At 45.2% G+C, this 14,131-nt stretch overlaps 1 protein-coding gene across 1 annotated transcript in view; it reads right to left on the bottom strand.

The window, feature by feature from the left end:
* LOC141094312 (oocyte zinc finger protein XlCOF7.1-like) overlaps positions 1 to 13,753 on the bottom strand; it is a 39,483-nt gene extending 25,730 nt beyond the window's left edge. The window contains exon 1 of the mRNA XM_073580148.1: positions 13,629 to 13,753. The gene's annotated coding sequence lies outside the window, so the exon portion shown is untranslated. The remainder of the gene's footprint in view (positions 1 to 13,628) is intronic.
* Positions 13,754 to 14,131: the final 378 nt, after the last annotated feature.

Here is a 14,131-nt window from a genome sequence, read left to right as displayed (position 1 = left end):
AAGTCGGACGAGAAGAAGAGAGGAGTCTGGAGACTTCTTCTTCTGTGATAGGATCGAATGTGGAAAGTGAGCCAGGGGAAATGCAGGGAGGGATGGGAGTCACAGCAGTTGGTGGTTGGGAGCGGTTTTCCTGACAGATATTATCTATTTTCTCTATAAAGTGGGAGGCCAGGTCATCCGCACAAATGTCTGTGACAAGGGCTTGTGCTTTTGGCCTGAGGAGGGAGTGAAAGGTGTCAAAGTTTCTTGGGGTTTGTTGGCTAGTGAGGAGATCAGGGTGGTGAAGTAGGTCTGTATGGCGAGTTGAAGGGCAGAGTTATAGGTCCTTAACATAAATTTGAAGTGGATGAAGTCTTCTGGTGTGCAGGTTTTTCTCCATCGGCATTCAGCACTTCTAGAGCTTCGCTGGAGAGGTCGAGTTTGCGATGTGAGCCAGGGCTGTTTTACTCTGTGTTTGGCGGTTCTGAGTGTGAGGGGTGCTACTTGGTCAAGGGTGCTTCTAAGAGTGTCGTTGTAGTGATGAACAGCCAGATCAGGACAGGAAAAAGAGGAGATGGGGGACAGTGATGAGTGTAGGAGTCTGAACGTGTCTGAGGGTTAATGGCTTGTAGATTTCTGAATGTGTGGTAGGTAGGAGTGAGCTGGGGTGGGCGAGGATTTGTGAGCGTGAAGGAGAGAATGTTGTGGTCAGAGAGGGGAAGCGGGGAGTTATTTAGGTAGGAGATTGGGCAGAGCCAGACAAAGACCAGGTCAAGGGTGTTACCATCTTTGTGTGTCGCAGAGGTTGAGAGCTGTGAGAGGCCAAGAGAAGTGGTTAGTGTTAGAAACTGGAATGCAGCTGTGGAAGTGGGGCTCTCAATGGCGATGATGAAGACTCCCAAGGGTTTGTAGTTCTGAGGCCATGAAGTGTGGCAGCCAGGCTGAGAAGTGGTCAAGGAAGTGGGTGGGTGAGCCTGGGGGCTGGTATATGACCGCTACTCTGAGGGGGAGGGGACGGAAGAGCCTGATGGTGTGGACCTCAAAAGAAGGGAATGAGAATGATGGAACTGGGGGGATGACCAGGAAAGTGCATTGTGGGGACAGGAGTAGGCCGACTCCACCACGTCTGTTTGTGGGTCTCGGGGAATGGGTGAATTGTAAGCCACCATGGGAAATGACAGCAGGGGAGACAGTGTCAGAGTCCTGAATCCAGGTTTCAGTGAGGGCCAACAGATTCAGAGAGTTGTTCAGAAAGTAATTGTGCAGGAAAGGAAGCTTGCTACATACAGACCGTGGATTCCAGAGGGCACAATTAAATGAAGGAGATGAGGGAGTGCAAGTAATATTAATAAGATTATTATGGTTTTGATATGTAGTACAGTAGGAGTTGAGGTTGGGGTATGGTGGACCGGGGTTGGGGGAGATGTCCCCTGAAATCAGTAGGAGTAGGTACATAAAAAGCAAGTAGTTCTTTGAAAAGTAAGAAGTTTTTTTCTGCGATGTGTTTGGGCAAGATGGGTTGAGGCTTTTCAGGAAGGTGAGACGTGCATGAGTTGTACATGGGAGAAGGAAGGGGCTGATGTGTATCAGTTGTGATGGAGGGGGGATGGGGCGGTGAATGTGGATGGCAAAGGAACACAGGAGGATAGAAATAAAGTACATGGTTACAAGGGAGAGCAAAGTGTGAATTATCTTACTCCTGCCCTGACTAAATGTCATGGAGTAACTGTCTTTTGCTGGATGGGGAGTTCAAAAGTTTAGGCACACAGGGGCTCTCCAAACACGACAAGGTGTCCTGTTGCGAGTTCATTTTCCCCTTCACTACTGAGGCCCGAGGAACTCCCTCTTCTGGTGAAGAAAGGTAGTGAGCCTGATTGTCAAACACCTGGGGCTGATGATGATGACTGGCTGAGTGGAGTTAATGACTGGATATAAGGCTGCCGACGCCCTTCTGGCCTGCGGGTGAATTCTCTGTGGACTTCTAGGAAACCAGTCTGATTCCTGCTCATCTAAAGCTAAGATTTCTGCTTTGCCTTTTTGCAGTAGTGTTTTGTTTTCCTTGCTTTTCTGGATTCTGCCATTCCCTGCTGGGGTGAGCTGAATCTCCTTTTGCCTGTTGCTCTGTCTTCAGAATATTCCTGAGTACTGACATAGCTTTTTTGAAGCCTAGCGTCTTCAGGGCCTTTTTTACTGTCAGTTTGTTGGCTCTTATTTTCATAGGGGTTTTCACAGATTGCAGACAGCAGCCTTCCTGTCCTTTCCTATCTAAGCTAGCGTGGGCCCCATCTTTGCTCAGTCTTTCTTCTTGCTTCACTGTCTTTATATGTGGGGGGGGCTGCCTTTTACTTTGGGGTCTGCTCTGGGGCAGTTTAGATTTCCCTTTCTGTCTTTAGGCTATGTAGTCCTCCGGCTGTGATCGAGGGGCCTAGGGCATCGTAGGAGCCCCCCACGGCTACTGCTAGTTGTGTTGATAGGTTCAGGGGTCTGCAATCCGATAGCTGCCAACTTCTCTGGTTTTCTGGACTTAGCTAGCATTTCCATTTTTGCCTCCTACTCAATCATAACAGAATCACCCACCATACCGCAGATTCTAGGGTACTCAATAGCAGGAAAGAATTGTAAAAAAAAAAAAAAAGTGTGTATATTTTTTCCTCTATATCTCTGAGGCCGTAGGGGGAATTTTTTTTCTCTCAATGGAGATAAAGCAATTGTCTGATCGTGTGGAGCAGCTCGCTGCGGAAGTGCGGGGAATTTCCGCCTACCTTGCTCATTCACATGCTGCTGAACCAAAGATTCCTACACCTGATGTATTTTTTGGGGATCGGTCTAAATTTTTGAATTTCAAAAATAATTGTAAATTATTTTTTGCCTTGAAGCCTAACTCGTCAGGGAGCTCCGCGCAGCAGGTTAAAATTGTCATCTCTTTGCTGCGTGGCGATCCCCAGGATTGGGCGTTTTCTTTGAAACCAGATGATCCTATTCTGACTAATGTGAACGCATTTTTTCAGGCCTTGGGGTTGTTGTATGACGAACCTAATGCCATTGATCAGGCTGAAAAGACACTGCTGGCATTGAACCAAGGTCGTGATTCTGCAGAATTGTACTGTCAAAAATTCCGAAAGTGGGCAGTACTTACTACCTGGAATGATAATGCCTTGGCTGCTCTCTTTCGGAAGGGGTTGTCAGAAGCTGTAAAAGATACTATGGTGGGATTTCCTGTTCCCTCTGGTCTTGACGATTCTATGTCTTTAGCCATTCAGGTTGATCGGCGTTTACGCGAAACCAGAGCTGCACGAGAGGTGTTGCCACCTGTTGAACAGATGTCTGAACCTATGCAATGTGATAGAGTTTTTTCCAGAGAGCAGCGTCAGGAGTTCAGAAGGCGTAATAAGTTGTGTTTTTTCTGTGGAGATGCCTCGCATATTATTTCTGTCTGTCCTAAACGCGAGAAACGCTTTGCACACACGTTTTCTGTTGGTGGTGTTCAACCTAAGTTTCTTCTGGCTATTACTCTGATCTGCTCCCTGTCCACATTTTCCGCCAAGGCTTTTGTGGATTCGGGAGCAGCTCTAAACCTAATGGACTTGGATTTTGCTTAACGTTGTGGATTTCCGATGACACCTCTGCAGACGCCTATCCCTTTGAGGGGGATTGATGCTATTCCTTTGGCTAAAAATAAACCTCAGTTTTGGACCCAGGTGGTAATGCGGGTCGCCCCAGACCATCAAGAAAATTGCAGGTTTTTGGTGTTACATAATCTGCATGATACTATTGTTCTGGGGTTTCCCTGGTTACAAATTCATAATCCAGTTTTGGATTGGAAATCTGTGTCTGTGGTGAGTTGGGGTTGTCGGTGTGCCTTTAGTGAGGCTCCGGTGTTTTCCACCTCTCCTCAGTCGCATGATGTTCCTGATTATTTGGCGGACTTTTATGATGTATTTAGTGAGAATGAGTCTGCGTCTCTGCCTCCTCATAGGAGTTATGACTGTGCTATTGAACTGAGCCCGGGGTGTAAATTTCCCAAGGGTCGGCTCTTCAATTTATCTGTACCCGGGCACGAGGCTATGCGATCCTATATGAAGGAGGCATTGGAGAAGGGTCATATTAGACCATCCTCGTCACCCTTAGGTGCCGGGTTTTTTTTTTGCAGCCAAAAAGGATGGATCATTAAGACCTTGTATTGATTATCGTGTTCTCAACAAAATTACTGTTAAATATCAGTATCCGTTACCCCTGATTTCTGATCTATTCTCCAGAGTTAAAAGTGCTTGCTGGTTTACCAAGCTTGACCTCAGGGGGGCGTATAATCTTATTCGCATTAAGCATGGGGATGAATGGAAGACGGCGTTTAATACTCCGGAGGGACATTTTGAGTACCTGGTGATGCCTTTTGGGCTCACTAATGCCCCTTCTGTCTTCCAGTGCATCATGAACGATATTTTCCGAGATTTTGTCGATAAATTTTTGATTATCTATCTGGATGATATTTTGATCTTCTCCAAGGATTGGGATTCTCATGTGGAACATATTCGGACTATGTTCCGGATCTTGAGGGAGAATTCCCTGTATGTCAAAGGATCTAAATGCCTTTTTGGAGTACAGAGGATTTCTTTTTTGGGATTTATTTTGTCCCCGTCAACTATTGAAATGGACCCGGCCAAGGTACAGGCCATTTACGATTGGGTTCAGCCCACTTCTTTGAAGGCCCTCCAGAAGTTTTTGGGTTTTGCTAATTTTTATCGGAAATTTATAGCAAAATTTTCTAGTATTGCCAAGTCATTGACTGATTTGACTAAGAAGGGTGCTGATGTGTTAAATTGGTCTCCGGAGGCTGTTTCTTCCTTTCAGGAGCTGAAGCGAAGATTCACCTCCGCCCCGGTTTTGCGGCAACCTGATGTCTCACTTCCGTTCCAGGTAGAGGTGGATGCTTCTGAGATTGGTGCAGGAGCTGTTTTGTCCCAAAAGGATCCTGTAACATCTAAAATGAATCCCTGTGCTTTCTTTTCCCGAAAGTTCTCTCCATCTGAACGTAACTATGATGTGGGGAATCGGGAACTGTTAGCCATGAAATGGGCATTTGAGGAGTGTAGACATTGGTTGGAAGGAGCTAAGCATCAAGTCGTGGTCCTCACTGACCACAAGAATTTGATTTACCTAGAGTCGGCTAAGCGCTTGAACCCTAGACAGGCTAGGTGGGCCTTGTTTTTTACACGTTTTGATTTTGTGGTTTCTTTTCTTCCTGGAACTAAGAATGTCAAGGCTGACGCCCTCTCTAGAAGCTTCTTTGCTGATTCTCCTGTGGTGACCAAGCCTGCTACCATCTTAGGCGAAGGGGTAGTTCTTTCTGCCATCTCGCCCGATTTGAGACGTGCTCTGGAAGAGTTCCAGGAGGACAAACGTGAGCGTTGTCCCAGTGGAAAGTTGTATGTTCCTGACCAGTGGAAGAAGAGAGTGATGTCTGAAGTTCATTGCTCTGCTTTGGCTGGTCATCCAGGTATTTTTGGTACTAGAGATCTGGTGAGTCGCTTTTTTTGGTGGCCCTCCTTGTCTCGTGATGTCAGGAATTTTGTGCAGTCCTGTGGGACGTGCTCCTGGTCTAAATCGTGTTCTCGCTCTAGTGGGTTGTTGATGCCTTTGCCTGTCCCCAAGAGGCCATGGACCCATATTTCAATGGATTTCATCTCTGATATGCCTGTCTCTCAAAGGATGACTGTTATTTGGGTGATTTGTGATAGGTTCTCTAAGATGGTTCATCTTGTACCACTCCCTAAGTTGCCGTCTTCCTCTGAATTGGTGCCCGTTTTTACAACAGGTGGTTCGCTTGCACGGGATTCCTGGGACATTGTATCTGACAGAGGAGTCCAGTTTGTGTCTAGATTTTGGAGAACTTTCTGTTCCAAGCTGGGAATTCAGTTGTCCTTCTCCTCTGCTTTTCACCCTCAGACCAATGGGCAGACAGAGAGAACAAACCAGACCTTGGAGTCATATTTGAGATGTTTTATTTCTGCTGATCAGGATGATTGGGTTTCATTTTTGCCCTTGGCCGAATTTGCTTTAAATAATAGAGCTAGTTCTGCCACTTTGATGTCTCCTTTTTTTTGTAACTTTGGGTTTCATCCTCGATTTTCTTCAGGGCAGGTGGAGCCCTCTGCCTGCCCAGGTGTTGACACTGTGGTGGAGAGAATGCACCAGATCTGGGACCAAGTGGTGGATAAGTTATCTCTCTCCCAGGAAAAGGCCCAGCGGTTTTCTAATCGACATAGGACCATTGGTCCCCAATTTAAGGTTGGTGATATGGTGTGGTTATCATCAAAAAATATTGCTACGAAGGTGGCTTCTCCTAAGTTTAAGCCTAGATTTATTGGACCTTACAAGATTTTGGAGATTATTAATCCGGTCTCTTTTCGTTTGGCTCTTCCTGTCACATTTAAAATCCATAATGTGTTCCATAAATCTTTGTTGAAGAGGTTTGTTGAACCTGTTGTTCTGGGGGTTGCACCTCCAGACCCTGTATTGGTTGAAGGTAACATGGAATATGAGGTAGAGAAAGTACTGGATTCCCGTCTGGCTAGACGGAGACTCCAGTATTTAGTTAAGTGGAAGGGTTATGGTCAGGAGGATAATTCCTGGGTCTCTGCCTCTGATATTCATGCCAAAAGATTGGTGCGTGCCTTTCATCGGGCTCACCCTGATCACCCTGGTGGCGTGGTTGAGGGTTCGGTGACCCCTCCTCAAGGGGGAGGTACTGTTGTGAGTTCATTTTCCCCTTCACTACTGAGGCCCGAGGAACTCCCTCTTCTGGTGAAGAAAGGTAGTGAGCCTGATTGTCAAACACCTGGGGCTGATGATGATGACTGGCTGAGTGGAGTTAATGACTGGATATAAGGCTGCCGACGCCCTTCTGGCCTGCGGGTGAATTCTCTGTGGACTTCTAGGAAACCAGTCTGATTCCTGCTCATCTAAAGCTAAGATTTCTGCTTTGCCTTTTTGCATTAGTGTTTTGTTTTCCTTGCTTTTCTGGATTCTGCCATTCCCTGCTGGGGTGAGCTGAATCTCCTTTTGCCTGTTGCTCTGTCTTCAGAATATTCCTGAGTACTGACATAGCTTTTTTGAAGCCTAGCGTCCTTTTTTACTGTCAGTTTGTTGGCTCTTATTTTCATAGGGGTTTTCACGGATTGCAGACAGCAGCCTTCCTGTTCTTTCCTATCTAAGCTAGCGTGGGCCCCATCTTTGCTCAGTCTATCTTTCTGTCTGTGTTTTGTTCTTTCTTCTTGCTTCACCGTCATTATATGTGGGGGGCTGCCTTTTACTTTGGGGTCTGCTCTGGGGCAGTTTAGATTTCCCTTTCTGTCTTTAGGCTATGTAGTCCTCCGGCTGTGATCGAGGGGCCTAGGGCATCGTAGGAGCCCCCCACGGCTACTGCTAGTTGTGTTGATAGGTTCAGGGGTCTGCAATCCGATAGCTGCCAACTTCTCTGGTTTTCTGGACTTAGCTAGCATTTCTATTTTTGCCTCCTACGGTGACTCAATCATAACAGTGTCCGCTAACGATTGGAGCGAATTTTCCATTCAAAAAGTCAAATGGCGCTCCTTCCCTTCTGAGCTCTCCCATGCTCCCAAACAGTGGTTTCCTCCCACATATGGGGTATCAGTGTACTCAGGACAAATTGCACAACAACTTTTGTAGTCCAATTTCTCCTGTTAGCCTTGTGAAAATAAAAAATAGCGGGCTAAAAATCATTTTTGAAGAAAAAAATGATTTTTTATTTTCTCTGCTCTGCGTTATAATCTTCTGTGAAACACTTGGGGGTTCAAAGTGCTCATCACACATCTAGATAAGTTCCTTCGGGGGTCTAGTTTCCAAAATGGAGTCACTTGTGGGGGAGCTCCAATGTTTAGGCACACAGGGACTCTCCAAACGTGACATAGCAACCGCTAAATATTCCAGCATATTTTCCATTCAAAAAGTCAAATGGTGCTCCTTCCCTTCTGAGCCCTGCCGTGCGCCCAAACAGTGGTTTATGACCACATATGAGGTATCGGTGTACTCAGAAGAAATTGCCCAACAAATTTTAGTATCCATTTTATCCTGTTACCCATGTGAAAATGAAAAAATTGATGCTAAAAGAAAATTTTTGTTGGAAAAATTAAAATATCCATCTTTTCCTTCCATGTTGCTTTAGTCCCTATGAAGCACCTGAAGGGTTAATAATCTTCTTGAATGTGGTTTTGAGTAGCTTGAGGGGTGCAGTTTTTAGAATGGTGTCACTTTTGGGTATTTTCTGCACTATAGACCCCTCAAAGTGACTTCAAATGTCAGGTGGTCCCCAAAAAAAATGGTTTTGTAAATTTTGTTGTAAAAATGAGAAATCGCTGGTCAACTTTTAACCTTTATAACTTCCTAACAAAAAAAAATTTTGTTTCCAAAATTGTGCTGATGTAAAGTAGACATGTGGGAAATGTTATTTATTAACTATTTTTTGTCACTTAACTCTCTGGTTTAACAGAATAAAAATTCAAAATTTGAAAATTGCGAAATTTTGAAAATTTTCACCAAATTTCCACTTTTTTCACAAATAAACGCAAAAATTATCGACCTAAATTTACCACTAACATGAAGCCAAATATGTCATGAAAAAACAGACTCTGAATCGCTAGGATGAGTTGAAGCGTTCCTGAGTTATTACCTCTTAAAGGGACACTGGTCAGAATTGCAAAAAATGGCAAGGTCATTAAGGTCAAAATAGGCTGGGTCATGAAGGGGTTAATATATGGAGGGGTGTATTATATTATATGGAGGACTGAGTGTATTTTAATATATGGAGGGCTATGAGGAGTGTATAATACTAGATGGAGGACTATGGGTAGTGTATTATACTATATGGAGGACTATGGGGCACATTATATTATATGGAGGACTATGGGGTGTAAACTGTAGATGTGCTGCTGATAACATGATATTGTATGGGGACAGATTGATCCATTGCAGACACAAAAGCATCTGTGTCATCAATCTCTCAGATTATAAACCGAACAAAGTGGAGCTGGCCGTGCTTTCTAGAAGACTCTCATTTTGTCCTACCAAGGCCCTAGATAGAACTGAACTCTGCAGTGATATGGAACATTATTTCAGGAGACTGCACCTGAGGGAATATTTCAATGATACAGAAGATTCAGAAAACACTCGGACTGAAGGAAAAGGGATCCTAACAACCAAGAAGAGGTCAGACTGGACACTCCCACCTGGACGCAACCCTCATTTGGATAAATGCATAGACTCATTCAGACATTTGATAAAATCCACCATAATAGACACCAACAGGAGACAAGCATCCAACATCAGTGCCCAGGAGAGAAAGGCCATAGAGTCTCTGAAAACAAACAAAGAAATCATCATTAAACCTGCTGACAAGGGAGGTGCAATAGTCATGATGAACATAGACTATATGTGTCTTGATCCAGGTTGAATTATGACAGATTTTGCACAAGTAACCTTTTTTTCCCTTTAAGCTGTTTGCTTAAAGTTAGTTTTGCCCCCGGTGGCCATTAGGGTCATTACACTGTGGTTGTTTCAGTTCTAGTTTTGCCCCCGGTGGCAGTTAGGGTCATTACACTTTGGTTACTTTAGTTTAGTTGCCCCCGGTGGCCGCTAGTGTTATTGCACGTGATTATGAAGCAGGTGTGATTCCCTGGCTCCTACCTATAAAGGAGTTGCAGGTGGTCTCACTCACTGTTGGTGATATTGCTCATTTCCAACCAAGTCTGGTGAAGGAAGGAACTACAGAGAGGAGTTCCTTGCAGCTCAGGGGAGCTCTGGTGTAAAGTCTGGCGAAGGAAGGAACTACAGAGAGGAGTTCCTTGAAGCTCAGGGGAGCGCTGGTGTAATAGCTTCAGGCGGAAGCTGAATTCAGGTGTTAAGCTTCAGGGGTGAAGCTGAACTTTGGTGTCGTACTCTGTTGCTGGGAGCAATAGCAACAGAGCAAAGCTAAGTGGTGTTTTTCCCTGTTTGCTACTTTCCTTGTGTGTGTATTAGTGCAGTGGTGGGATTAGTTTCTGCACCGTCCAGTTCACTAGAAAGGGATAGGTGCAGGGCGAGCTAGGGATTTGAGGTATCCAGCTCGTCGCCAGGTGCGGAACCTGCCTAGGGATCGTCAGGAGTGAAGGGACACTGACTCAGGGGAGTGCAGGAGGTCTCCCTGTTCCCTATTGCAGGGCTCTCCATTGTAACGGTTTCCCCGGTGTTTCCCTTAACTCTGTTTAAATTCGCCCTGCTGGAGGCAGTGTATCCAGGTTCACGGGTGTTATAGAAATTCGCCTTGCTGGAGGCGGTGTATCCTGTCACACGTGACATTACAATATGAAGGAAGCAAACAGACAACTTATGGACACACGCTACTACAGAAAACTGGAGTCGGATCCTACACAGGACTATTACAAGGAACAAAACAAATTGGTATCTTGTATGTCTGACAAATCCATAAGAGGCAATTACCTGATACCAGAGAGTCCAAGAATAGGGACATTCTACATGCTTCCCAAAATCCACAAATCTGGAAATCCAGGTAGGCCGATTATTTCCTGTGTGGGCACCCATACTGAGCAGGTATCTGGATGGGCAGAGGGTATTCTTAAACCTCTGGTAAAGGATACAACCAGCTACATTCAGGACACAACTGACCTATTGAATAAACTAGCAGCAATAGGTCCTCTACCAGAAGGAACCATCCTGGCCACCATGGATGTGGAATCTTGTACTCTAATATCCCACACCAGGATGGATTAAATGCCTGCAAAGTCTTCATGGAAAACACCGGGAATGATGCAAATTCTGTGATGAAACTCACAAAATTTATCCTCACCCACAATTACTTTGAATTTGCCAACAAGAGTTATCTACAGCAGACTGGCACAGCTATGGGAAGTAAAATGGCTCCACAGTATGCAAATCTTTTCATGGTCAAGCTTGAAAGCGACTTTTTGTACTCATGTCCCATCAGGCTTCTGGCCTACTACCGCTACATTGATGATATTTTAATCATCTGGACGGCGTCTGAGCAACAGCTAAAGACGTTCCACGAACAGTTTAATCAATTTCATTCCACCATCAACTTAACACTTAACTACTCCAGCACTGGAACTAACTTTTTAGACACCATCATTAAGCTAAAGAACAATGAAATAGAGACATCCATGTATCAGAAGCCAATCGACCGTCCAACATACCTTAAATGGGACAGTTTCCATCCAAAACACATAGAAAAACTATTGTCTACAGCCAAGCCATCAGATACAATCGTGTATATTCCAACCCCATGACAAACACCTTGGTCACCTCAGAAAGACCATTTTGAATCAGGGCTACCTGTTGTGAATTCGCTTTCTGGTCTACCTCTGGTTACTAGCCCTCTGGTGGTTACTGGAGGTAATGGAGCTGATCTGATTAACAGAGGCTTGCCATCTGATAATGAGGAGGATGATTGGAGATCTGGAGTTTCTGACTGGATTTAAGACAGCTGACTCCCTCTATCCCTGCTGGTGATTTTTTCCTGCCTCCTGAGGTCTTAGTTTCCAGCTCAGTCCCTGCATGCTCAGCTGAGTGTTCTTTTGCTATTGTTCACATTTGATCTGGTTTTGTCTTTTTCAGTTTTGTGTGGTCAGCCAGCTCCGGCTGGGGCTGTGCTGAATCTCCATCCATATGTTAATGCTTGTGCCAGTTTGTTTTTGTCCCTTATTAGATTGGCCTCTTTTTGCTCTGCCTTCAGAATATACCAGATTGTTGATATAGTGGGCGAAGTCTAGTGACTTCAGTGTTTTTCTATGAGACGTGTTGGGCATTTTTTTCAGGGTTTTTTGCGTGACTGCAGACAGTATCTTTCCTTTCTTGTCCTGTCTAGTTAGTGTGGGCCCCATCATTTGCTCAGTCTATTCCTACCTGCGTTTGTGTTTTCATCTTGTCTCACCGACAATATATGTTTGGGGGCTATCTATTCCTTTGGGGTCTGCTCTGGGGCAGTTTAGATTTCCCCTTTCTTGCTTTAGACTTATTTAGTTCTCCGGCTGTGTCGAGGCGTCTAGAATCATCGTAGGTACGCTCCACGGCTACTGCTAGTTGTGTGGATAGGATCAGGGGGTCTGCAATCCACTTAGTTACCAACCTCTCTGGTTTTCTGTGGCTTAGCTTGGTCTTGCTTTCCTCCTCGGTGACCCAATCATAACAGCTACCATCCAAGAACAATTCAAAACCAAATTACAAGAGCCACCAGAATGTCAAAGAATCACCTGCTACATTACACAGCTAAAGAAGAAAATAACCGGGTGCCTCTTGTGGTCACCTACAATCCAAATCTGGAGGTGCTAAGGGGAGCTGCATGGAAATTACAACCTTTACTACAAAAAGATGCCCGATTACAATCCATTTTTCCTGACCCCCCACTGCTGTGTTTTCGGCAGCCCCCAAATCTAAGAAGCATCATTGTCAGAAGCTCCCTGTCCTCTCCAACAGCTACAGAAACCTTTCCTTGCAACCAGAAAATGTAAAACCTGTCCATTTATAATGACCACGGACAAGATAAAGATCCCCAACTCACATCAGGACTACAAGATCCCAGGTGCTTTCAGCTGCATCACATCTAATGTGGTGTACTTAATTATTTGTACTAAATGTCCAACTGGGGGTCTGTATGTAGGGGAGACAGGGCAAAAACTGAGAACAAGGATGAATGCTCATTGTCACACAATAAGAGAAAAAAGAATGGATCTACCTGTGGGAAAACATTTTTGTATTCCCGGTCATAGCATGATGGACATTAAATTACTTGTATTAAAAGGTAACTTCAAGTCTCAGAGAGACAGGAGGGTCTGGGAGTATAAATTTATGACAACTTTTGACACACTCAGTGCAGGAATGAATGTGTCGCATGGATTTATGTCTTTTTACATCAATTAAGAAATTTGCTCTTCAGACCTTCTGGGGTCATCACACAACACAGAACCAGACCACAATCAGAGGGCAATAAAACCTTCACACTGCTTGTCTATGAACTGTTCCAATATTTATGTTTCTCCCTTTCCCATAATGACAATTCTGCTTCACGTCACTTGTCTTATCTATTGCATTTTTTCTAGGCTGTATTGTGCATAAATATGTGATTCTTCAGATGTTGTATTAGTCTAGCCTGATGAAGAGACCTGAGTAGTCTCGAAAGCTTGCAATGTGTTACCATCTTTTCAGTTAGCCATTAATAATATAATAATTTTATTTCTATAGCGCCGACATATTCCGCAGCACTTTACATTTCAGAGGGGACTTGTACAGACAATAGACATTACAGCATAACAATAATCACATAGATCATAACAGATACCAAGAGGAATGAGGGTCCTGCTCGCAAGCTTACCGTCTATGAGGAAAGAGGGAGACACGAAAGGTATCAACCACTGAGGACTCAATTCTAAATATTCTTCTATCTAATGGCTAACACGGTACAAAGATATATATCTTTCCTGTTCTGTCCCCATAATTCTTTCTCAAACGGTGGAAAGAGGCCGGGAAACAAGTGTCATTTAGCATCCGGAACTCACCGTGTGATGTGCAATATGTGAGCGATTGGGGCCCTACTTTGCTTAAAACCGGCCCTGTCCAGCACCTACCTCGACCCGCAGAGCCGCACTCCACATATACGGCTGCTCTGTGCGCACAGGACCTGTGATGAGGTCACAGGAGGGGAGGAGTCAGGGGTCACATGATCAGGGCCCTCAGTGTGTGCAGGACTCTGCTGTGCTGGTTGTCATGGTGCTGGATGAGGGAAGTTTATGTGTGGGGTCAGGAGGGGTTTACAGTGTGGAAGGAGCGGAGCCGGTGTACGGTGTGTGTACGAGGTGTACGGAGCGGAGCCGTGTGTGTACGAGGTGTGAGGAGCGGAGCCGTGTGTGTACGAGGTGTACGGAGCAGAGCCGTGTGTGTACGAGGTGTACGGAGCGGAGCTGTGTGTGTACGAGGTGTACGGAGCGGAGCCGCCTGTGTACGAGGTGTACGGAGCGGAGCCGTGTGTGTACGAGGTGTACGGAGCGGAGCCGCGTGTGTACGAGGTGTACGGAGCGGAGCCGTGTGTGTACGAGGTGTGCGGAGCGGAGCCGTGTGTGTACGAGGTGTG

This window comes from Dendrobates tinctorius, unplaced genomic scaffold (assembly GCF_039654945.1).
Source record: "Dendrobates tinctorius isolate UK_male_01 unplaced genomic scaffold, ASM3965494v1 ptg000063l, whole genome shotgun sequence".
Taxonomy (NCBI): domain Eukaryota; kingdom Metazoa; phylum Chordata; class Amphibia; order Anura; family Dendrobatidae; genus Dendrobates; species Dendrobates tinctorius.
The sequence above is the reverse complement of the archived record's forward strand: the minus strand, read 5'-3'. Positions and strand labels throughout refer to the sequence as shown.